This window comes from Lycium ferocissimum, chromosome 8, assembly GCF_029784015.1.
Source record: "Lycium ferocissimum isolate CSIRO_LF1 chromosome 8, AGI_CSIRO_Lferr_CH_V1, whole genome shotgun sequence".
In the NCBI taxonomy this organism is placed as follows: domain Eukaryota; kingdom Viridiplantae; phylum Streptophyta; class Magnoliopsida; order Solanales; family Solanaceae; genus Lycium; species Lycium ferocissimum.
In genome coordinates this window covers 65734785-65761702 of record NC_081349.1, presented here as the reverse complement: position 1 = coordinate 65761702, position 26918 = coordinate 65734785, and positions in this window count along the sequence as shown.

The following is a 26918-nucleotide window of genomic DNA, read 5'->3' as shown; positions in this document are numbered from 1 at the left end:
TACTATATTTGGTCAAAAGAATACTGATTTGAACATGATACTACACTTGGGCCAATAAGAACATTTAATTTGAGGCCATGTCCTTTCCGGAAAGGTTGCCCCTCGGTTAAGTCATTTCGATTAAAGTCAATGATGACACTCATAATAAAATAACAAGGTATAAACCAACATGCATTTGGCAAGGCAAGTAGAATGCCTGACGAGTCACTAGTTAGCAGCCACGACATGTTCCAGATTTCTTTTTGCCAAAATTTGAAAATAAGAATCTGAGCCCCCGTAATCAAAACTCTCAAAGTTTTGATAAGAGTCTGAAGAATACTATTGTTATGTTTATAAACTCCACATCATAGGGTGGCGTATCGTTTAACTAATTATTTTCTTTTCATCTTGCGAGGTATAAATAAAAGCAGGTTCGTGGAATATGAAGTAAAGACTTGGATACGCGGAGCTTTGGACGAGGAATTAGCAAAGAGCGGAATTGAAACTAAAAGGTCCAAGAAGGCGAGGAGATAGGATTAGTTAATCTAACATTTCTCCACCTTCCCCCTCTCTCCCTATCTTTATTTATCTTTTGCAATTTGTATACATGTTATACTTGTAAATGCTTGTATTATTGAAAACCCTTTGGTTAGAATGTAGTTGAAACCTTGTATAATAAAAAATGGCTCAAGTTGTTTTAACAAAAAAAAAAAATAACTTTGGGCCTTGGCCCGCAAAAGCTAATCAAACGAAGGAACTTTACTTTAAATACGAGTTTGAGGAAAGGATTTAAAGATATATGGTTGACCTTCAATGAAAGTAAAAAATGGATAAATCTAGTCATAGGTGAAAAGGGACATTTTTATATTTTTATAAACATTGTATAATTTTCATGGCACATTTGCAAATGACATATATTTGGAAATTTTTCATGAAAAACTTATAAGGATACAAGAGACATAAAATTTGGACCAAATTAGTTGAACTCTACTTAAGAGAAATCTTAAGTGTGTTTTGGTCCGGAAATGAAATGACTTTAAAACCTTATATGTATTTTTTCCAAGGAAAATTCAACTCTTTTCATCCTCAATTAATGAAATTTTTGCCAAAATACTTTATGATATGCCATGACAAGCTATACAAGAAATTAAACTCTTTAAGCAAATAATTACAATAATCACATGGTGAAGCTCGTAGGTCAACCGTATTCTACGAATCCTTAATACTAGGGTGCTTAAAACCTTCTCTAGGGGATCATCAGAACACTTACCTCGAACACTGGATTAAAAAGGATTTTTCTCTTGTTTGATAAACCCTTTTAACTTGGTTTTCCTAATTTTCCTTATAAATTAGGTGGCGACTCTAAAAAATACAAATATCCAATAGAGTCCACAACCTCTTAGTAGCTTTTATGCACCCGCGTAAAAGTGAACCTTAACAGATGGCGACTCTGCCGGGAATTTTCTAGGTTCTAACCATAAGGGTTTCAATATAACTTGATTTCAATTGTTATTATTTTGTTTAATTGTTTACTTTCTTGTATATATAACTGTCATTGCATGCATATCATAAATTAAATCGCAACCACCGGCAAAAAGCATGGTTTCAAAGGGGACACATGGGCTCGCGGTCTAATCTTCACTAAAAAATAAAAAAAATACTTCTTTGGAACACGTTGAACGTGGAGTTGGTACGCGGTCGTCCAATAGCCGACAACGGTTCACCCCGGGTAGTCTGCTCAGGTCCCTGTCAATTTGAAAAGCCCACTCTAGCATTGACTAGAATAGAGCCAAGCCAAATCCCAATGGACTAGCGCATGCTTACCTAGAAGGGTTTTGGATATTTGAGACGTATCTAAAACATATTAAGGAGACTACCCTGTATCAAGACAGTCTATGACCCAAAGACACCGCATCCGACTATGTGAAAAATTGAAGGATATACATGCTGTTATATGAACCGTTTGTTCTTGGGGTTGGGAATTTTTCCTATACTTTTTAGACTTCATCTGAGAGGAGCTTGGAAAATTCGAGAGACGATGAAGGACCCCTTTGGTGGCTTAGTTTAGAATTTGTACCCATGCGTGGGACTGCCGTTTCTATACCCCATTCTCATACTATGTATCCCTATTCAGTATGTTCATAAGTTTGTATAAATCTTGGGGCAAACGGAACGTCTTAACGACATATATATCCTTCACATCGAATAGGCTTACCTTTGGCTTAAAAAGGTTAAATGCATGATTAGGACGCAATATATATTGTTTATGTGCTACATGCTATGCAATATGAGTTTTTATGCCTATTTGATTATATGCTTAAATACATCTATTTTGCCTTGAACATGAACGGTCCATTATTCGGTTATGAAATTTTAGAATGTCATTAAGCACACAAAACCTCAAAGTCAAACTTTTTCAAAGTCCACCTAAAATAACCCGAGCTCTCCAAACCTTACATAAAAGTCCAAATGTACAAAATATTCCAAGAAAATCGTCTGGTCATCATCCAATTATCGTTGACCACCTCGTTCCTAAAAATCACCTTATTACATCCCAATGGTTGCTAGAGTCGTACCTCGAGCCCCCGAAACCTTACATAAAAGTCCAAATATTCCAAGTTTTCCTAAAAAGCCGTCCGGTCATCATCCAATTATCGTTGACCCTGTCATCCCTATAAAACACTTTATTGAGTCCAAAGGTCGTCAAAGTTACACCCTTACACTCTCAAAGTCATACATGCCAAGTTTTTCAGAAAAAGTCACTCGGTCATCGCCAATTATATTTGACCACATCGTTCCTAAAATTCGCTTTCCCCACCCGATAATTGCCAAAGGTGCACTTGTCATCAATTTAATTTAGTGACACTCAACCAGTTTAGAGTCAATCACAACCCATAATTTTGTTACTCTAGAAAAGCTTTCCAAATACAGACCCATGATCGAGTACGAATTCTCGAACCTTCCCCTGTCCACTTTGTTAGTCTCAAAGTAAGTTAAATGATAAAAATCCAATCCATTCAGTTAGCTCCTTAGGTTGTCTTTTAAAGTCTTCCATTTTGACCGGATTACGACTATTCTATTTCAGGCAAAACAATGGTTACTTGCTTTATTTGTTATGACCAATGGACTAATGTTGTTACCTTTTGTGTTTTTATTTCTTTATGATTAACTCGTGGGGACCATCAAAGCATTTTTTTTTATGAAACTCAAGTCATGATCTTTTTTAGCCTACCCATGCGCTACGCTACCTCTCCAACAACATTAAAATGTCAAAAAAAAAAAAAAAAGTTCGACGTACTTTCCTCTCCTTGTTCAAACTCCAAAGTGACCCAATCAAGAAAACAACTCCTTGAGTTTATAGAAATCCAAGCAAATAGGAGCGCACCTTACGTGACGTCCCTAAAATGGCCATTTAGCCCTCAACTCACACAACACGTATCCCAGGATTTATATTCCCGTTACCACCCGTCTGTCATGACACATTTAGTGGGATTAACACAAGTCAATCATTTTTCTACCAAAGAAATTTTTTTGTGAGCACATGGACAAGAAAGATACAAGGCAACGAGGCCCAAATCGGCGTCAAGTCCACAGATCTTGATCAAAGGCGCTATTAAGGCCCACCACAACCTCATTTTTATAAGCCAGATGGCTTTACCTTTAACTCCATCTTCAATTTTATTCCTTTCACTTCATTCTGTCTACTAACGCTTGTTCTTAAATTACAGGTTACGAGATTATGTAAGGTTGAGATCAGGAATCAAGACTATGAGGCGCTAGCTAGATTTTCGCACCTTAATCAACATAAGCCAAAATGGCTTCATCTCTAAACTCCTTCTTTATCTTGTCCTTTGTTTTATAGTAACATATTTATGATTTTACTAACAATCATAGTCGAATCTCGCAGGAATCGCACATCAACAAGCAAGCGCCTGGTCTATCAATCAAACACGAAGATACTGCTCAAACATGCTAAAGAATAGCATATCAACGTCAAGTCTTCAACGACCTTTCTTTGCTGAGAGGAATACTGAACTCCCCAAGAAAGTCAAAACCTGTGTCAAAACTACAACACAAGTGTTTAGTGCAAATATAGCTCAGCACTACGACGATTTCAGTCCCTTTTTTCAGAGATCAAGATGACAACATTCTCAAAGTAATGAGGAAGCTATGTCCATGTAAAGTCTTACTTATGGATGTGTCGCCGGCCACATTTATATTTAAGAGGTTGCAAGCCTCTTTTCCCTACGCTGGAAGGACAAATATGACTTATCTCTAATACGCCATTACACCATTTAAGCTAGTCTGACCTGATTCCTATCATTACGGGATACGTAAGCGTTGTATGAGCTCGGTCATACCAATAAAAAAACCCAAGAAACCTTTCAGAAGCCACGGGGGCAGAATTTTTTAGAGCGCCTCAAAAATTCCAAAAAGTTAGAGTTGGCACGAGAGTTCACCAATACATCTTCAACTAGGGCAGAATATTGGAGAGGGTCTCAAAAATTCTAAAATTTAGAGTTGGTACGAGAGTTTTCTAACACAAACTGGGCCAGAATTTTGAGAAAGGTCTCAAAAATTCCTTCACAAGACTCGGCACGAAAGGTCGCCGACACATTTTCAACTGGGGCAGAATTTTTTAGAGGGTCTCAAAAATTCCAATTCAAGGCTCGACACAGGAAGTCGTCGATCCAACTTAAACTAGGTCAACATGTTAAAGAAATTTAGAAAACCGCCCGAGGATCTCTGTTCAAACTTCAAGCAACCGAATCAAACATCAGTGTCTATGTTCCAAATACCTTTTACCAGGCAACATCTCCTCTCTACAGAGATCCTCAAAGATCCTCAAACAAAGTAGGGACTGAAATCGGCTATTTGAGCCTCCAACGTCAAATCTACTTCTCAAAACATGACGTTATCAAAAGCATAAACCAAAGACGGAGATCGTCACATCGAACGACTTCATATCCAACTTTATCTTCAATTCCTTACTAACTTCTGCACAAGAATTTTTGCAGGTAACGCCATCAAGCATTAAGTCTATCGATCAAGCTGAAGGGACGCTTGATATGCCGAATTGCCTGGAAAGAATATCAAGCCAGACAAAATGAAAATTGATTCTTCAACAACAACCAGAAATATCAAACAAAGCCTATCTAACGGCACAAGCTGAACGACTACACTTTTAACTTTCTTCTCTATTATGAATGCTTTGGTGACTACTTTAATGACTTTGCTTTGAAATTTTGCAGAAGTCAACATTAAATCGTCAACGACTTTCCTTGATCACAAGGGGGATATCAAACTCTCCAGATTATAGTTGATGATCGCCAAAATCGACGGAAAACGTGCCCTATCTCTACAACGAGCGAACGATGCTCAGTGGTTTCGTATATGTCATTATTCTTTCTAAAGCTCTTTATAAGATTATTTTGATTAAAGTCGCTGGCAAAGCGATGACATAGCTACTGACCGTCTTCTTTGAAGTACAGATTTGTACAAATATCAGAGTGGGCTTCGATGGTATGGCCCACAAATTTGGAGAGGGTATCAGGGTGATTACCATTAAGATTTGAAGGGATCAAGGTAATGACCTTTCTTAATATCCAAATGGAACGAGGCTTCTGGCCAAAAGGGCCATGACTTGATTTAAGAATGTCCAAAAGGACGACCAATTCGGCCATGAGGGCCATACTTTATTGGAAGCCGAAAGTGGCACAATTAAGCCAAAAGGGCTATATAATAGACAAAGCGGCACAAGGGCAGCACAATCAGGCCAAAAGGGCCCCATAATGAACAAAGCGCCACAAGGGTGGCATAATCTAGCCAAGAGGCTACATGATGGACAAAGCACCACAAGGGCGGCATAATCAAGCCAAAAGGGCTATATAATAGACAAAGCACCACAACGGTTTCATAATCAAGCCAAAGGGCTATATAATAGACAAAGCACCACAATGATGGCATAATCTAGCCAAGAGGGATACATAATGGACAAAGCGCCACAAGGGCGGCATAATCAAGACAAAAGGGCTATATAATAGACAAAGTGCCACAAGGGTGGCATAATCAAGCCAAAAGGGCTATATAGTAGACAAAGAGCCACAAGGGCGGCATAATCAAGCCAAAAGGGTTATATAATAGACAAAGTGCCAGAAGGGCGGCACAATCAAGCCAAAAGGGCTCCATAATGAATATAACGCCACCAGACTGGCCCACTCAAGTCAAGAAGGCTACAAAAGGATAAAAAATGCCACAAGGGCAAATGTTTAGCCAAAAAGGGCTAACAAAGGGTCAAAATGCTACAAGGACAAATATCTTGCCAAAAAGGGGTGTTAAAGGATTCAAACACCACAAGGAAAATATCTAGCCAAAAAGGGATGTAAAAGGATTAAAAAGCCACAAGGGAAAATATCTAACCAAAAAGTTTTATAAAGGTCAAAACACCATAAGGGAAAATATCTATCCAAAAAGGGCTATAAGGGACAAAGCGCCACAAGGGCAAAAATCTAGGAACAAGGGCTACAAAGTAAAAATGCCACATGGGTGAACAATCGGGCCAAAAGGGTCACAATCAACATAAAGGATGAAAGAAAGACGATTTAGCCAGAGTGGCCATATCTGTCATTTACATGCCAAGAGGGCAATTCATACCATACTGCCAAGAGGGCCATTAATATCAAATTGCCGAGAGACCCATTCATACTGCCAAAAAGGCCATTCACGCTGCCAAGAGGGCTATACCGCCAAGAGGGCCATTCACGATGCAAAGAGGGCCATTCATATCAAATTGCCGACAGAGCCATTCATACTGCCAAAAGGGCCATTCACGCTACCAAGAGGGCTATACCGCCAAGAGGGCCATTCACAATGCAAAGAGGGCCATTCACGATGCCAAGAGGGCCATACCGCCAAGAGAGCCATATTACTACGAAGGACATATTACCAAGAGGACCACACTGCCAAGAGGGTCATACTATTGAGAGGGCCATACTACCGAGAGGACCATACTGCTGAGAGGGTCATACCACCGAGAGGGCCATACCGCCGAGAGGGCCTTACCGCCAAGAGGGCCATACTGCTAATAAGGCCATTCGTATTACTAAAAGGGCCATTCGTACTGCCAAGAGTTCTATTTAGATAAACTGCCAAGATGTCCATCCATACATACTGCCAAGAGGGCTATCCATGCAAGCAAATGACCATAGGAGGTCCGACAAACCAAACAGTGCCAGGAAGGTCACTCACTTTCAAAAGGATAGCCAAGAAGGCCATCAAAGCCATATAAGGGTGGTAAGGCAAAGATGCAGCGCCAAGATTGTAACGACTTGCCTTTTCATTATTGGACCTTCTGCAGCCCGTGTACGAAAACCAAGTGTATCATCATAAGATTAGCTCACGGGGGAGTTTTAAGTGTACTATTTAATTGTAATTGAATTAGATGAGAGATAAAGAGTTGTGGGCTCGGGGAATACTTCTTCACTACAGCGGGTGGAAGACCGCCATAGCGAGCCCGCTGTAGCGAACTAGCTGTCAACTGGAGCGGCGTATGCGAACCAGAACCCACGTTTAATGACCTTATTTTGGGATTTAACCCCTCTTGTCCAAAAAACCCCTCTTCTAAGCCGTCATTAGGGTATTCCCTGAGAAAAACACCTGATGACTAGGGAAAGGTAGCCCTTCAAATATCCTTCGCATTATCTTCTTTAAAGATTTCTCTATCATGGCTTCCGGCTCAAAGACGGGATAGTGGATACTCCATGAACGTTCGCGATATCGGCTTGGCAACGAGGTAGGTTATGGTTTACTTGAGTTAGACTTTGATTAGTCAATCGTATATATGCTATAGAATTGATGGGATAAAGCATGACTAGGTCTTTGGACACGGAGTTTGGTTGAATATTGTTTGGATTAAAATAAATGTTGATTTCTGTGGGTATCGTGCCATTAAGTGAATAAGTGAACTAAGATACGTAGCTGGTAGGACAAAAAGGAAAGCAAAGTGGTGAGTATCGTTTGTTATCGATTCTAGTTAGAGTGGTGGGGTATGTGTAATTACTGAGTTGGCTTTAATGAAGTCTTGATGTACCATGGGTGGGGGCAGTCATGTTGTCGTTATTCTAGGTACCAAGCATGCGGGAGCCGTCAGTATTTACTTTCTTGTTGTCAGTATTTACTTTCTTGTTGATTCGGAGTGATTGCTTGTTTATGTTTTGACGAGTGGCGTCAAAGTCTTGGTATGGCTGTTGTGTGATAACTTGTATTCTTACTGTATGAATCTTCGCGGAGTATCCACATTGTCAGGGGTTTGATTTCTTAAGTCTTGTTATAACTCGTGACATGGTAACTTATATTCCTTGTTATTGATTTATTGATTGTTCACATTTCTTAATTGAATGTGGAATGGAAATACATAGAAACGAGAATGATTATATAACTATGAAAAGACACATTTGACAGGGGGTGAGGATATGGCCTAGTTATGGGCTCGTGATCCGAGGCCAGTTCCGAAGCGAGTGGTGCATAGACACCATGGGTCCCCTGCAGGTCATGGCTACTTGGGAAAACATTACCATTTGGCATGTGTGTATGGATACGATACTAACATTGATTGAATTGTAATTGTGTGTTCATAATTGTGATGGTGGCAGGGCTTAATCCGATTGGATGACATATAGACATGGTTCATTCTAGTAAGTTGCAATTGATTTTCTCATGATTGTAGAGAGGAGGCGGTTACAAGAAACCTCTTATTCTGTTGATAAATAAAAGAAGGTAGATTGAGTTGACCCCATTAGCGTGGCTAAGTGTTTGGGGAGTATGTTGATTTGCTATCTTTGACTACATTGCTTTACTCATCCTTACTTGATACTTGATAAGTGGTTTGAGTCTAGTGTCAAGTACGAGGTATGTGTTGATCGAGTCTAATCGTTGAATTACTAGTATATATTAAAGTAAAGAGAAAAAAAGGTAATAACTAGTGGTCCCACTGGGTGTCGGTTGATAAGGAGGTTGAGGTCTGCCCTTTACAAATTGTTGTGGTTAAATTGGTCCAGGGGTCTATCCCGAATGTAATTGTTGTTATCTTTTTGTCCTTACTTCCAAATGTTATATGGAAATGGTTATGGGATACGAGCATATTACATCATAACAGTTTAAGTATGGGTAGGATGTTCAAAGGTGTTACGACGATACCCTTCTGGTTATTCTGTTGATTTTATATTATATTGCGTGAACTAATCTTAGTCGACCTATGATGCTTACCAGTATGTATGGTGTACTTATACTACTCTTGCTACACCTTTCGGGGTGTAGACGTGTTTCAGGTTCTTTCTTGGAGGTTTTCTTAGATGCACTGTCAGATATCTTCCTACAGCTTCTGTACATCTCATTCCGAAGGCAAAAGCTGTGTCTTTTATTTTGTTATCTCTCTGTAATTTAGAAGCTCTTGTACCGGTCTAGACAATATCCTTAGGAAAGTTGAATTGTTCTAATTAATTAAAGAATGTTTTCATAAGGTTTTTTTTATTTACTATTGTTGGTTGCATTTGTTTACAAAACAACTTTACGAAAGGGGTTGGTTGGTAAGGGTTCGCCTAGGAGATAATCAGGTAGGTGCCCACATGAGTTTGGGTCGTGACAGTTCGTATCAGAGCCCTAGGTTACCGATCTCATGAGTACAAGAGCAATGTCTAGTAGAGTCTCGTAGAGTGGTCCGATGACATCCGTACCTATCCACGAGAGGCTATGGGGCATCTAGGAAACTTCCTTTCTTTCCTTCCCATCGTGCTATCTCAGTCAGTTTCATCTCTAAGTTGTATTCAATTGGTATCTGGATGATCCCAATTGGTATCTCGACGAGTCCAACTGGTATTTGGTCGATTCCAATTAGTATCTGGCGGTGCCATCCTATCGATGACCTTTGAATTATGTGTGTATGTTACTGTCACGACCCAACTGGTGGGCCATGATGAGTAACCGAAGCTGGCTACCAAGCACTACGCACCATGCTATCTATCATACCCAACCTGGACAACTATCCTCTTCAACATAGGACTTGTTATAAACTAATTTTCGAATCTCCCAAAACATGTATATATATATATATATATAAATATATATACATATAAGCCCACAAGGCTACAAAATAATATACAATATATACACTGAGGTAATCATGAGACATCTACTACCCAACATATGTATCTACGAGCCTCTAACTGGAGTACTAAAATCATAAGGACGGGACAGGACCCCGCCATGCCCCAAATATGTGCACAAAAGAATATACCAATAAACGGCAACTCCGGAGAAGTGGAGTGCTCCGGTGTATCTGCTGATAATGCTCCTAGGGATTTGGACCGTCTCCCTGTCTAACTACCGGCATGAACGCAGGGTCGACAAAAGGAAGGACGTCAGTACGAATAATTTACTGAGTATGTAAGACATGAATAATGACATAATAAAGCGATAAGGAACATGAGATAAAGAGATAACCTACACATATGATTGCCTCTTAAGGCGGATACCATGCACGCTAACTTTTACTTTTAAAACCACATAAAAACATATATATATATATATATATATACTGTCTGAGTCATATATCATTACTAGCCCGCGCCCAGGATAGTCATCTCACGCCGCCCACTAGTGGTGCTGTCATCATTATCCATAAGCCGCTCATTTACGCCCAGTGTAGTGGTGTCTGCCCGGTTAACTAGACTCAGTATAATCATATATAAAAATAAGCATGCATGTGAGCCCAATCAAAGCTGCAATCATATCGGAGTGACGTATGGTCGGTGACCTCCGATTGTATTATGGAACACTGATCATCACTATGTCTCACCTTGAAGGAGCTAATATTATAAGGTGAGACAACAACAAGAAATAACATCAATGAATTCAGGAAATAAGATTGGTAACTCATAATAGTATCATCTCATAAGCTTCGGAATCTTTGAAACATAGGATCATTATCATTATCATTATTATAGAACATATCTTGTCTCTAGCTAATGAGGGACTCTTAATAATCTTAGACTTTCCACTTTGGAATGTAAGAAGGTCGTGGAAATATAGAGGGGAAATCATAATATAAGAGTCATGCCTTTGAAAGAGAGCGGACTAGCCTTAACATACCTTTACGTCTTCTTGACAACTGAACCTTCTCCTTCCAAGCTCATGACTCTACGTTCAAGAGAATTCTTACTAAATTAGCTCATCAAGAACATGCTTAAATCTAGACTAAAGCGACTAAAAGGCTAACGAAAATTGGGCAAAGATTTCCTTTGTTCGACAACTTCCTCCATTTAATAAACAACTCCCAAACTTCAACAACAACACCCACAATATCATAATCAACAAACTTCATCAAGCTAGACGTTATTCGATTCTCAAAATCCCCTTTTAAAGTCATCCATAACCATAATTATGACACATATCAAGAACTATGATTCAAGTCAAGTTACTATTCAAACATACCACTATTTTCATATTTGAATTTCATACTCTACTTTCTTCCATAATCCAAGTCTTTCAACCACTCAATATTCTTAATAACATGAAATGAGCATAAAACTCACCTTTGATTGTGTAGGAACGATCTTTGAATGAAGATACTTCACTTGGAGAAAACCCTAGCTTTAATTTCAATGGAATTCTTGGTATCCACAAGCCCTAGAGAACATCCTTGCACTTGAATCTACTAATTTTTGGTGCTTAATCTTTTATTTATCATGGGTTTATGTTGATATAGTGTGGGGAAGGTTCTAGAGGGGTGGAGAGGATTGGAGAAGATGATAAATGAAAAAAAAAGAGCTTGGGTCGTCTATATATAAAAAAAAAAATCTGACCCATCGGGCAATTATACGATACGAATGATGAAGCATCGATCAGATTGACGGGGCATCGATCTGACCGTCGAAGCCTTGAAATTTTCAGTGAGCAACTTTCGTTTCCTTTCATTCTACGGTGAGAAGGACGGTCCATCGAACTGATCGATGGAGTGTCGATCTGTTCCGTCGAATGGTCTTGGCACTAAATCAATTCTACGGCACAATCGACGAAGCGTCGACCCGTCCGACGGTACGAAGAACGACCGTTGAACCCCCCTTTCGCAGAACTGCAATGAAGCTTCATTTTGACGAACTTTTCTCCCTTGCCTCAAAAGTCTTTGGAATCTTAATTAGAACCATTGAGTATCCCTTCTTACTTGTAGGGACATCATATACACCTTAACTTACGTTAGTCTATTCACCGCTCAGCAGCTCGAAATTCCGAGGTGTAACAGTTACATTGGTATGCAATAAGTTCCCTGTGTTGTACAATCATGTTGGGTAGTAGAAAAAAGGCTCACTGACCTAGATCCTTCGCCACAGCGGTGTACGCACCGCCACAGCTGGTTCACAATAGTGAATCTTATTCCTCTATAGCAGAACCTCGCATTTCCTAGATCCTCGCCGTCGCAAAGCTTTGCTCGCCACGGCGCCAGACCGCAGCGGAAATCCCATCGCTGCAGCGGTCAGGAAATTCCAGTGACTAGGTCCCCATTTTCAGAATTTCTCAACCTATATGATTCATCTAAAAACTCAGAGGAAAACCAAAATTTCCTAGCACAACCAATTTATAGAAGCACCTAGCCCACCCAACAAGGGCAAGGGCCATTCGATACCAAAACATTATTATCCAAAAACAAAATGCGAGAAAACTAGGGAAATAAAAACAAACCAAAATGAATTAAACCAAAGGTCTTAAAACAAAAGCCCTACAAGGGCAAGGGAAATCATGCTGAATGGGGAGGGGGGAGAACACTAGGCCACTCCTCTACTAGTCGCCTCGTCACCTCTGATACTGGAACTGCTGCAGTCATCACTGTCGAGCTTGGACCCGCTCAGGAAGGAGAACTGCTGGGCATTATGCTTGGTCACCTTAGGCAGCTTCCCCTTTAGGTTCAAGGTTTTTAGAATACCCCTGATGCCCTTCCATATCTTTGCAAACAACTTGTCCTGGGCTCGCCTCTTCTTCTTCTCTTTGTCCAAATCCTCCCGGAGCTCCACATGGACCTGGGCCAGAGAACCATACACATCCTGCAAGGTGTCCATGGACTTTTGTATCTTTGTCTGCGTCGCATGTACCCCTTCACCCTATTCTAGGTGAAATAACCAACATCAACATCATCCCCAGCAGTGGCACTAGATGAACCGACCTCTATGGAAGGTCATGCAAACCCCGCCATCATACCCCTCATGGCTGCCATCTCAGTCGCCATCTTCTCCAAGGGGCCCGAGGTCTGTGAAGGGCTAGCATCATCTCCTCCTCCCTCCTGGCCCTCACTCTCCTCGTCATCCGAGTCTATCTTCTTCTTCTTGCTGTGAGTCCGCGAACTCTTCACCCTTAACGGGTCAAATTCAAGATTGCACTCAACCTTCCTGTCCGCAGGCTCTGTAGGCACATTTTTCCACCGGTACAAAGAAGTAATAAGGGAGGGGAACATCAGACTCAGGCCGGCCTTAACCATGAAACTCCTCCACTCCTCGATCACCTACTTACCCATATTTATAGGCACACCATCCAGTATGCAAGAAATCACAAGGGCCCGGGGGTAGGTGACATCAGTAGTGTTACTCGAAGGGCGAACCCTCTGAAAAACTAGGTTCAGCTACCTTCGAGCATCAGCGGTGAAGTAGGTACTCTTGATCCTGGTCCAGCTAACAACCCAAGTGACCTTACACCTCTTGTTCTCCTTTACCAAAGATATTCACCAACCAAGGGCCATTACCATCGTGGTCCCTAGCAAGCATCTCATCCGCGGGAGGATTGGGCAGCCCATAAATTTCATTGATCATTTCCTCCCTGACTTTCACCTGGACGCCCTGAATGGTGATCTCCTGGTCTGGAGAGGTCCAATCAACAGTGGGGAGAATGGCATAAAACTCCCTGACCCAGTTGGCATTGCAGTTGTCGGGGTCCTAGACCAACCTGTTCCACCCAATCTCCTATAAGTGGTTATAGAATTCCAGGGCAAGCTCATCCACCCTATCCATAATAAAGCCCTTCTCATGCAGCAACCTCTTGCTTTGTTGCTTTATGTAGGGCCTTCGGCACTGAGTGCTGGCGAACCTAGTATAAATGGGAGCTGCTGGTTGTTGTTGATCGACCAGGACGTAGTAAGATTGTGTACCTATAAAAGAAAACTGCATTAGTTCAATGTTACACCAAGTTCAGTTAGCTATAGGGCATGTATAGCCAAGGAAAACCAACAAAACTCAACTTAGGTGAGGGAACTGCCAGAAACTAGGTTCTGCCCGAGCAGCCTTCGCTACTGCGGTAGTATAACTGCTACAGCGAGGCCGCATCAGCGTAGACTGACCCGCTGCAGCGTACCCGTCTTCCCCAGCGAGAAAAACCCCTCTTCATCAAAAATGGTGGCCCAAAATTTTGACCAAATTTCTACAGATTTTGACATAGATCGGGTAATATGTTAGCATGCATGTCGTTTACACCCCATGAAACATTTTTTTAACAGCAAATAGACTCGAAATTTCAAGCATTATCAAAAACACTTCTACCAAATGCAACCACTGCCCCAACAAGGTTTTACCCCTATTTTAAAGCAGATCTTAAGAAAACAATGATGCTAAGACTCTCTGAACATCGAAATAACATGCCGTAATTCGAAATCTCCCTCCCCCAACGAATCAAAAATCCTTGTCCCAAAATCCTAACATTTCGACACCCAACAACTTAAGCATGGAGATTTTTGAAATAATGGGGTCTAACAGTCTCATAGAGAAGTAGAGGAGAGTACATACCTTAAGTTGGCAAAAGATTGCAAGATTTTACTCCAAAAATTTGACCCTTGTTATTTTCACCCAAAAATCTATCTTTTCCTTTGTGCTTTGAAGTGTGGGAGTTGAATGTAGGGTGTGGGGAGCTTAAAAAGGGGAAGAGGGGGAATATTAGGAGTCTAACAGAGTGAATAAGGGGAGAAAAAATCGTGGCGGGTGGAGAGGTTTTCGGGTAAGGGAGAGGCATAAAGTGGGAAGGTGAAATATCACCCTCCCCGTTTTAATTCTGCCTGAGTATTCTCGCTGCAGTGGCCCTCGATCCGCTACAGCTGTACCGATATAGCGGGGAGTTCTACTGCTGGCCGGCCCGCATTTTTCCTTCAGTTCGCGAGTCGCGATAACGGCTCGTGGTCCCGCCCTTCCCAGCCTTAGGGATTCTAATCATGTATGAGTCCTACATCCCCAGTTGTTTCGATTTTGTGGACTAAGATTTTCAAAGTCCGATTCCTCATCCCCTCGCTAGTACGGCTGTTCTAACCACACATGTTCCATATGGCCGAGGTATTAATATCCAGTGGCAAGTGAACTCGAGTAAGGATTTAAAATTTGTGATGTGGTATGAGCTGCGTAAAATTATAACATCCAGTATAATATAACCTTCCGACCCCAATTCGCCCGATGCCGTTCGGGGACGAACAGTTGTTTAATTGGTATTTGATGTAACGACCTGCCTGGTTGTTATTGAACCTTCTGCAGCTCGTGTAAAAAATCAAGTGTATCGTTATAAAATTAGTTCAGGGGGACTTTTAAGTGTACTATTTAATCGTAATTGAATTAGATGAGAGTTAAAGAGTTATCGGCCCGAGGAAGACTTCTTCGCTCTAGCGGGTGGACGACTGCCATAGCGAGCCCGCTGTAGCGGACAAGCTCTCCGCTGCAGCTGTGTATGTAGACCAGAACCCACGTGTAATGACCTTATTTCCAGATTTAACCCCTCTTGTCCACAAAACCTCTCTTCTAAGCCGTCATTAGGGTATTCCCTGAGAAAACCACTTGATGACTAGGGAAAGGTAGCCCTTCAAACATCCTTCACATTATCTTCCTTAAAGATTTCTCTATCACGGCTTCCGGCTCAAAGATAGGATGGTGGATACTCCAATGAACGTTCGTGATAGCTGCTCGGCAACGAGGTAGGTTATGATTTACTTGAGTTAGACTTTGATTAGTAAATAGTATATATGCTATAGAATTGATGAAAGAAAGCATGACTAGGTATTCGGACACGGAGTTCGGTTGAATATTGTTTAGGTTAAAATAAATGTTGATTTCTGTGGGCATCCTGCCATTAAGTTAATAAGTGAACCAAGATGCATAGCTAGTAGGCCAAAAAGGAAAGCAAAGTGGTGAGTATGGTTTGTTATTGATTCTAGTTAGCGTGGTGGGGTATGTGTAATTACTGAGTTGGCTTTAATGGAGTCTTGTTGTACCATGGGTGGGGGCAGTCATGTTGTCGTTATTCGAGGTACCAAGCATGTGGGAACCGTCAGTATTTACTTTCTTGTTGATTTGGAGAAATTCCTTGTTTATGTTTTGACGAGTCGAGTCAGAGTCTTGGTATGGATGTTGTGTGATGACTTGTATTCTTACTGTATGAATCTTCGCGGAGTATCCACATTGTTAGGGGGTTGATTTCTTAAGTCTTGTTATGACTCGTGACATGGTGACTTATATTCCTTGTTGTTGATTTATTGATTGTTCACATTCCTTAATTGATTGTGGAACGAAAATACATAGAAATGAGAAAGATTATTTAAATATGAAAAGGCACATTTGACTGAGGGTGAGGATGTGGCCTAGTTATGAGCTCGTGATCCGAGGCCAGTTTTGGAGAGAGCGGTGCATAGACACCATGGGTCCCCTGCAGGTCATGGCTACTTGGGAAAACATTACCATTTTGTATGCGTACGGATATGATACTAACATTGATTGAATTGTAATTGTGAGTACATAATTGTGACGGTGGCAGGGCTTAATCCGATTGGATGACATATAGACATGTTTCATTCTGGTAAGTTGCAATTGATTTTCCCTTGATAGTTAAGAGGAGGCGGTTACAAGCAGCCTCTTATTCTGTTGATAAATAAAAGAAGGTAGATTGAGTGGACCTCATTAGCGTGGCTAAGTGTTTGGGGAGTATGTGGATTTGCTATCTTTGACTACATTGCTTTACTCGTCCTTACTTGATACTTGATAAGTGGTTTGAGTCTGGTGTCCAGTGCGAGGTATGTGTTGATCGAGTCTAATCGTTGAATTACTAGTATATATTAAAGTAAAGAGAAAAAAAGGTAATAATAGTGGTCCCACTGAGTGTTGGTTGATAGGTAGGTTGAGGTCTGCCCTTTACAAATTGTTGTGGTTAAATTTGTCCAGGGGTCGGTCCCGAATGTAATTGTTGTTGTCGTTTGGTCCTTACTTCCAAATGTTGTGTGGAAATGGTTATGGGATACGAGCATGTTATGTCATAACTGTTTAAGTATGGGTAGGATGTATAAAGGTGTTACAACGATAACCATCTGGTTATTCTATTGATTTTATATTATGTTGCGTGAACTATTCTTAGCCGACCCATGCGGAGCAAACGTGGATCTTTTTCTTAGCAGCTAACCAGGGCACATTGCCGAAAAGAAGAGCAGACTCTTCGGGCAAGAGTTGAGGATCACCTTTCACCACCATCAAACTACACCACTGTAGAGGGTATTTAGGTGTATCTTCCGTGTCAAAACCACTCTCCAAGAAGGCAAGGGTCGCTATCTTTGAGTTTCGCATTCAATGTAACCTCTGAACCAACACTGGCGCACCACCGGCCTTCATTTCAAATCTAGGTGATGACATATTTAAGGTACATGAAATTATGTCCATGCAAAGACTTAATTATGAGTGTGAAGTATGCCACATTCATAGCTTGGAAGTTGCAAGCCCTTTTCCTTACTCGAAAATTTGTAGTACCGATCTCAAACCAAAGGTTAATTTTGCATAAGGAACACCCTTTTCTACCGATCTAGTAGAACTACATACGGCCTGATTCCCGAGGACAGGGATATGTAGGCGAACTCACTGCCAGAGCTCGACCGTAATCCAAACTCCCCCCAATCATGTCCCAAGCTCCAGTCTCATGAATTAGACACTAGGACATTTTTTAATGCTTTTAAAGAATCGAGTTGAACTACAAGTGGCCTGAATTCTCATACAACCTGAGATATGTAGGAAACCCAAAGGCCACGGTCCGGCCATAATTTTCATAACTACATTCACTTTTCGCTTTAAAAGATGAGTTGAGTTGGTCGGACAAAAATTGAGTTGTCAAAAATCGTTGCCCAAGGACAAGGATGGCTACACCATCCCTGAACAACAAAGAGGCAATTGTTGATACCCAATTTTAACCCTCCAAAAATTCAAATTAACTAGTCAAGCTTCTTAAATTTCAAATAGAGTGAAATAAATATTTATAAAAGTCAAAAATATTTTCTAACTAGTTTGGTGTTTAATTTTGCCATTTTCATTTGGCAAAATACCCTAATATATATTTTACATATAATTTAAGTGCTAATTACGTCTATTTTATTAACTTAAAAATCAAATTATATATATATATAACAAGTGGTTTAATCAAGCACGTATTTTCAATTGTCAATTTAAAGACATTTCGATTTAATTACTAAAATTAGCTTATTTTCACAAATAAATATTTTTCTTTGTTAAAATTAAGAAGCTTAATTAATTAATTGAATTATTAATTCATCTCAATTTAATCTTAGAATGGTTGGATTTTAAAGGTTGGCTTTGATCCACAAAAATTGATTTCGGTTAAAGTTGAATTGGCTACTTCTCAAAAAATGGGTAACATTTGAAATGTGATTAGGTTACATTTCTTATAGTCACTTATTTTTGCTTCAGATCAGCCCAATTTATCACAAGCCCAACAAATTAAGCACAAACCCGACCCACTTCAATTAAATCCCAAAACTCTCCTTTCTCTTTTCATATTTTTCAATGCAACAAAGAACCAAACGAACCCTAAAGACAGCGGATGCCAGCTCTCAAGCATTATTCTTGGCAAAGATTCAACGAGCTAATTGAGTCTTTCAGACGATGCTCGCCCATTTCGGGCAATAACATAAATGTCTCTTGTCTTCTTCCTTCAGCAAATCGAATCCGAAACGGTAACCCATCTGTTTGTTTCTTTTCATTTTTGCTTTTGGATTTTCTTTTCCTTCTAGTACAAAGATTCGGATTTGAAAGGTGATTCAACTAATTTCATTTTGAATTCCGACCCACATCGATTTCAAATTGTCCAAACCCTAGAATTGGCCCTCTATAAATAGAACCCATTTTTTCCATTTAAAAAAAAAGAGGTTTGTACACAACCACAATAAGGTTAATACACCTCCAACAAAGGTTTTTACACCTACAATAGGTTTCTTAAACCTCAAGTGGATTTTTCACAACCCCAAGAGTTTGAACACTCAGAACTCGGCTAAGCCTTGAGTTTTAGTTCTTACTCAAAGTTAAATTTTTGGGTCTGGTTTCCGTTCGTCGGAATCTGATGTGGGTGAAAGGATATTCATTGATTTTCATCGCCCCCGTTGCTATTCGACAAAAGGTTAATTTTCTTCCTCGTCATAACTTTATTTTTAGTTCTGTTTGTTGTTTTTAATGTTCTTAAGAATGGTTTTGTTCTAGTTTTTTGTTTATGTGTCAATATATAATCTCTTTCTCTTCTCCATTGTATTGTTGTTGTTGAATTGTCATTGTTGTTTGTGTTACCTTAGTTCAGTTCATTTAAGTGATGTTATGGCCTAAGTAGTTAAGGTTTAATTTCCTTTTTCTCCCTGAGTTTTAAGCACGAACGGTAGAGAAAGTCCTTTGTCTTACATTCCTATGTATGGGTTGATCTGCGATTTCGTGTGCGATTGTACCTATTTTGATTTAGTCTAGATCGTAGAAATTGGCCTTTTATATAGTACTTAATCAAATACTTTTATGTTAGGAGCTTTAATTTAGCCTGCTTGTGTTTATGATTAATATGAAGAAGCTGTCACTGCTCTTGTTTTGGTATGGCTGAGAACATGATGAGTCTAGTGGTTTCCTTGTTCTGCCATATTGTGAAATCGGTTTCATCAACTAATAATGCTTCACTAATTGTCCAAAACCTGTTAATCTGAGAATGAGATTATACACTCCATCTTTTAACTATTTTTTTTCTTTCTTCTTATGTTGGGACTTGGTTTAATCAGAAGGGGAGATGAGATTTCCCTTAACTATGTTAAACATTCTTAGCTTACAAGTCCTGTATTTTAGTCTCCTAGATCTATTTCTATTTAGTGTCAGCTGATTTAGGCATACATAATTGACTTGTTTAAGTTGGTTTGAATTGAGGAGGTTAAGTGTCAACTCAACATCACCTCAGCTTAACTATTTTCAAGCTTAGGTCAAATTATGATAATTTTTGAAAAGTGAGGCATCTCGTATTCTGTCACACCCTTAATCCGATAGGGTGTGATGGACACCCGACCCTTACCTAGGGCCGAGCGAACCCGCTGACCCTTGTGGCATTCATAATCATACTGGCCCTAAAAACATGACACAAATGCATAATGAAAGTTTTCCGAAAAATCAAACATGCTTTTCATCTTTTTCAAATCAAATGAAATCTATAACATATAACGCTTATAATACAATGCGTAATAATACATCGGCTTACATAGCCGCTTACATAACCGACATCTTATACCCACGACACTGTCTGCAAAGTCTCTAACACGGAACATAAAACCATGACACCATACTCCGACTCGGCTGCACTCCGGAGAAAATGGAGCTCGCCCATCCCGCTGGAACATCTTCTACTAATATCTTCAGCTCACCTGGGTGTACCTGCGCGGCATGAAACGCAGCCCCCGAAGGAAGGGGGTCAGTACGGAATATGTACTAAGTATGTAAAGCATGAAACACAGTAAGCGGGATCATACCGAAGTAAAAAGTATAGAAAATCATAAGACTTGTTTTGAAAAACATATATCATGCATATCAATGTTATAAAATCATCGTGAAAACATATAGCGTGTCCCGACCCTCTAATGAGGGACTCGGTAGGTAAAATCATATCGTAATCATGTCATCATATCATCGTACATATATACCGTACCCGGCCTTCTAGTGAGGGACTCGGTGAGTAAAATCATATCATAATCATGTATGCATGCATATATACATATATACGTACCGTACCCGGCCCTCTAGTGAGGGGCTCGGTGAATAACGTACCCGGCCCCGCTAGCAAGGGACTCGGTATGCCATCCTGGCCGCCATCCCCATCTCATCACATCATCACATCATATATATATATATATATATACATGTATATAGCGTACCCGGCCCTCTAATGAGGGACTCGGTGAATAATGCAGTGGAATGTGCACGAATACGTACCCGGCCCGGGACTCGGTGAAAGACATATTGAGCTTGCACGAGCAGAGTAGTGAGAAACCATATGCACATAATCATCATCACAGACTCAATGAAGTGAGTAGTCGATGCTCGAAAGTCAAAACGGAAATCATGCTGAGTTCTTTCAAAAACAAGTCGTTAGGACTATACAAACGTAAACCTCGGGGCCCACGGATATGCATCAAGTCAATCCGGCCCGCACATGAAAGTTAAAGTCGTTACATGTCATGGGATCATTTGTGAGCGTATTAAAGCAATCCGGTTTTGTTTACAAAAGTTACGGACGTTCTTAGACATAGGATCTTTTAGGAGTAAAATTCTTTGTACAATGTTTGAAATCCGAGCATACATAAGACTTAAGGACCATATGAAAAATATTACATCATGAAGCAAATAGAAATCATATACATACTCAGAACGTAAGAACGGAGTTACCCCGAGCACAAATCATGTCATACCTTAATTGCATCTAAGACATGCCAAAAGAAAGAAGAGGTTAGCTTTACATACCTTAGCCGCTTCCTAAGCTAATCCAAGCTTGAGTCTCGACTTCTCACGATCTACAATGATGTCATTATGCATCAACCATTAGCCATAACACTTAAGAATCCAATTCCAAATTAACACTTTGTCTCAGAAATTTTGCGCATTTCCCCTAAAACTTCAACATCCCCGAGAATTCAACTCGGCCAAATCAACAACAACCAAACCAACAACCATACTAGCAATATCCATAAGTGATTCAAAACGCATTCTAACATCAATAATTCCTTTCCACACAATTCGACAACATTTCATTTGTCTTCCATTCAACTATATACATTCAAACTAGCATCAATGATCATACGTTCAAATGTTAATCCGAGACCATTCAAACACGATTTAAGAGCATTCCAAGCAATCCATACAATATTCAAAACAACCCAAACAATAGGCCATTCCACCCGAAATCTTCCAACTACATTAGGAACATCAATAACATATTTTCTTCTTCCAAATTCATAAACTATATCAACAATTCCATACGTTTACAACATTATTTCCATAAATTCAAGAAGGCATATTAAAATCACACTACTTCCAAATCAGCCCACACAACTATAACTTCAACTTGGATCATTAAACTTGCATTTTACATCATAGAATTCACAACGACGACAACCAAAATACTACATAAAATTTGCCCGTCATGTTCCACCAAAACAGCCCCTACACGACCAAGTCTTCAACATACATAATTCCATGAAGTCCATTCATTTCTACACATTCTACCACACACACAACCATCCATAATACACAATCCAAACATGCTAAATAAATTAGTTCTTCACTTCTATACAACCTAACACACACACGGCCACACACAACTCTTCACAACTTCATGAATTTCATTCGTCTACACACTCCACAACACACACAATCATCTATAACATATGAAAATGAGGATTAAACCTTGCCTTCTTCACTCCTCTTCTTCACTCTCTCTCTCGGCCAAGGCTCCTCTTGCAAGAACGGATGATTTTCTTGTTCCAACAACCACTCCACGTTGACGAGGGTCTTCCATTTAGTAGAGAGACAAGGGAAAAATAATTTTCTTGATCAAATTTGAGGGACACCATTTTCGGCCAAGTCTTGGCCGAATGGTTCCTCTTCTCCTTCTCCAACTTTCTTGAATTTTTCTTAAGGTGCTCAAATAATGAATTGAGTCTTGTATTGGCATCACATATATATATATATATATATATATATATATATATATATATATATATATATATATATATATATAATTATGGGCACATGGCCGGTCATGTGCCCTCTTTTTTTTTTTTTTCTTTTTCTTTTTCTCTCCAATTTTCTTCAATTTTCTAGAAATTTCCTTAAGCCATCAAAGATGAATAAGTCTTGCATGGTCCTCTAATATCCACATATATATACATAAATCCCTTACAAATACATGGTATACACATGCACCACCTCATGGCATGAAACAATTGGCCCACCATAGGTGGGACCTACTCCACCATGCACGGCCACATTGGCCATTTGGCCACTTCATGAATTTTTTTTTCCAACTTCTAGCCCCTCATTCTTCTTTATTCCAAACTTACCCTTAATGCTCCATATCGACAAAAGATGAACACGCAACTCATGCATTCTTGAAAAAAAACTATAACCTTATCCCTAACTTTCCGCCATTAACTCGGGACATCCAAATGTACAAAATGCGAGATATAACATCCTTCCCCCCTTTGGAACATTCGTCCTCGAATGTTCAACTAGTCCCGCGGGGTCGCATAAGCACCTCGGGGGGGTTCCTTTCATAGCCCCCCGCATATAGTTCATTCATCAGTCCGCACAACCAACTTCAAAATTTAGATTACCTATCCTTCATCTCCTCTTCCGCTTCTCAGGTCATCTCCTTCCTGTTATTGTTCCGCCACGCGAACTCAGACCCTTATAATCGTAGCACAAGCACCTATGACTTTGCATCTTATTGTCAATAACCCTATCAAATTCCAATCTATAGAATTTACGGGGTGTAATATCTTTTTCCTTGGGAACCGTTGTTTTCCTTCATGAGAGCAAAGATTCTCTCTCCCCTTCAAGATTTTTTTTTTCCAACTACTCCTCGCTGTTCCTTTCAACTCCAATTGTCACTGTTAGTCCAAATGTCCTTTTGGGTTCATTTCTCCTTGCCGACATCCTTTCTGTACCTTTAGCTCGAAGACCTCTCTTGCGCTTTACCCTCCTGTCACACATTATATTGCAATCTCCGTGAGAATACGCGAAGGTGTTCAGATTAGCCCAAGAAATACCTCGGCGCCGCTTTACTAATCCTCATGTCCTTCCTTGTTTTCCCTTCTCTTATCTTACTTCTGGTATCGAGACAGATCCTTAGTTCCACCATAGCCGTGCCTCGTCCGTCCTCAGCACTAATGCTATTTTAGTGATTGGCTTAATCCATCATTATAGTTTTCCGTAGTGTCTCCGAAATATCGCAGCTGCAGATCGTCCTCGCTACGCCATTACCTTTCTTATCAAATACTTACATAGTCTTATTCTTAGCACAAAGACTACTTACGGGTGACATCACTATCCTTGTACAACTTGTATAGAGTACGCTCAATCTTAGACACGATCCTTTCATCCTTTGGCTCGTCCTGCCCTATCTATCTTGTTCATACCAACTCGCTCGTCCTATTTTGTCATATTTCTTCCCCTTCCTTTAACCGCTCTTGACTCCCTCACTTCCTACCGTAAAGGGTCTTCTACTCCCTTTTCTTTGATACTGACAAGTTGCGATAGCATTAGCGAACACCTTTATAGCCAACATCTTGGCCCTTAATCCCGTATAGCATCGCCATCCTTTCCGCTATCTCTTAAATTATTCAATACCGTCCTCTTGTCATACTCTTTTTCTTCGTCCACGCCCACTTTCTGGTGTCATGTCATTCAAAGTCTAAACGCAAAAACTTCTCACATTACCTTAAATACCTTCCTGACTTTTATCCGCCTATGGTTGGTTTCCCGATCTTACTAGCTTATTTCAGTAAAGGGGTCCCATTTGTAACTCAGGCATCCTTATCAAACACATTACCGTGTCAATTGTTTCTATCTCATCCTTACATTTCTCTCACCCGCTTCCCCCCTTTAGGGGTGTGCTTATACCGTTATCCGTTTACATTTTGCCCCACGTCCTTCTTTCCAATCTAATTAGGCAATATTCTTGCTCCGACAATAAGTATTCAGAGTCCTTTTCGGAACATTATCATTACCCCGACATACCTCTTATTCTGTACACGAGGAATCTGGTGCTGTCTCTACGTCATTTGGAACACACTACTCCTACCTATTCCTCTATTCATTTCAAAACATATTCTATTCACTCACGTTTATCTGTAACACGCCAGTCATCTTCTAGCACTCATTCTACCTTGTTTCTTATCTTCCTACGATTGGTCTTTCACCGTCCCGTCACTTATGGCACTCGTGCCCTCAGCTACACACGTTATATCCTATTACTACACTATTGTCTCGCTTCCTTCTTATTCCTTCCTTCCGTTAACCCCTCTTTTTTACCGACCTGATCCGCCCGTCCTACGCGACCTTTTATGGTTTCTGCCCGCTCCGCAGATTCTAATTTTTCTTAGATTAACCTAACTTCTCATTTGCCTCTTACGCCTGAATTTGTGAGACTTTTCAAAAAACTTCTCAGGGGGTCACCCATCCTGGAATTGCTCTCACGTCAGCACGCTTAACTTTGGGACTCTGATGGAATACGACGCTTTAACGCTTTCCTGACTGCGTCTACCTCACCGCACGACCTTCTACACATAATATTGAGTAAGTCGGAGTCTTAACATATTCCCAAACCGCCCTTACAATGCATACCGGCAGCCGTCTTATTAATACATTCCTATCCGTCACGATTCTCCTTCCTTTTTCTCTTCTTCTTCCCCCCCCCCCCCTTTTTTTTTTCATACCCCTCTTACTCGTATCATTACTTCCCGTGACTATAATCTCATCATATGTTTCTCCTACCCATCGATTCAGTCGATGCCTTAATACATATTACTCTATTCAAACCTACCAGTCTTCTCTATATCATCTCTTGATATCGCTAGTCCATTCCAAATTCCTTATTACCATATCCCCATTGACCTCCTGTCTACTATTATTACTAATTCCGCAATTTAACTTATTCTTCCAAAAGGGCAGCCGCACTTACGGCTTGGTCAAATCACATCGTTGCTATTCATATGACCTTTTCCAAACATATTCCAAACTTACATCTTACTCTCGTATTATTTCCAGAAAAATTTCAGCAGAGTTTCCTCTGTATTCCTTACTATCCAAAACCTGCATGCAGGAAATACCAACATTGCCTCACAGGGCCATCGCATATATGTATGTATCGTATCATATCGTATTGTATCACGGCCACATGGCTTCCAATATCCATAACGGTCTCAAAATAATGGACTTACCTTATACACTTAACACGACCACGCGTGTCACGCTTTCCTGTCTACTTTCCCGTTTACTTTCCAACTTTACATTTCAATCGTACATCAATACCGTGCTCGGCATATGCCTTTCGTACCTTTACTTACCTGCGTGCTTTATAGCTTCCAATATCGTCGGTCACCTTCTTTTGTCAATGCCATTCTTCTGCTGCAATCGAAGGTTAGCGAAAAGAAATCTCATTTCCTATAACTTGACTCTATGGCACGATCTAAGATGTCAAAGAAGAGTAACCATCCTAGATTCCCCGTAGCCTCCTGTTTATAAATGTGGCCGGCTTCACACCATAAACATGACTCTACCGGACACGACTTTGCAGACAACCCCCTAGGACGAACCGCTCTGATACCAATTTGTCACACCCTTAATTCGATAGGGTGTGATGGGCACCCGACCCTTACCTAGGGCCGAGCGAACCCGCTGACCCTTGTGGCATTCATAATCATACTGGCCCTAAAAACATGACACAAATGCATAATGAAAGTTTTCCGAAAAATCAAACATGCTTTTCATCTTTTTCAAATCAAATGAAATCTATAACATATAACGCTTATAATACAATGCGTAATAATATATCGGCTTACATAGCCGCTTACATAACCGACATCTTATACC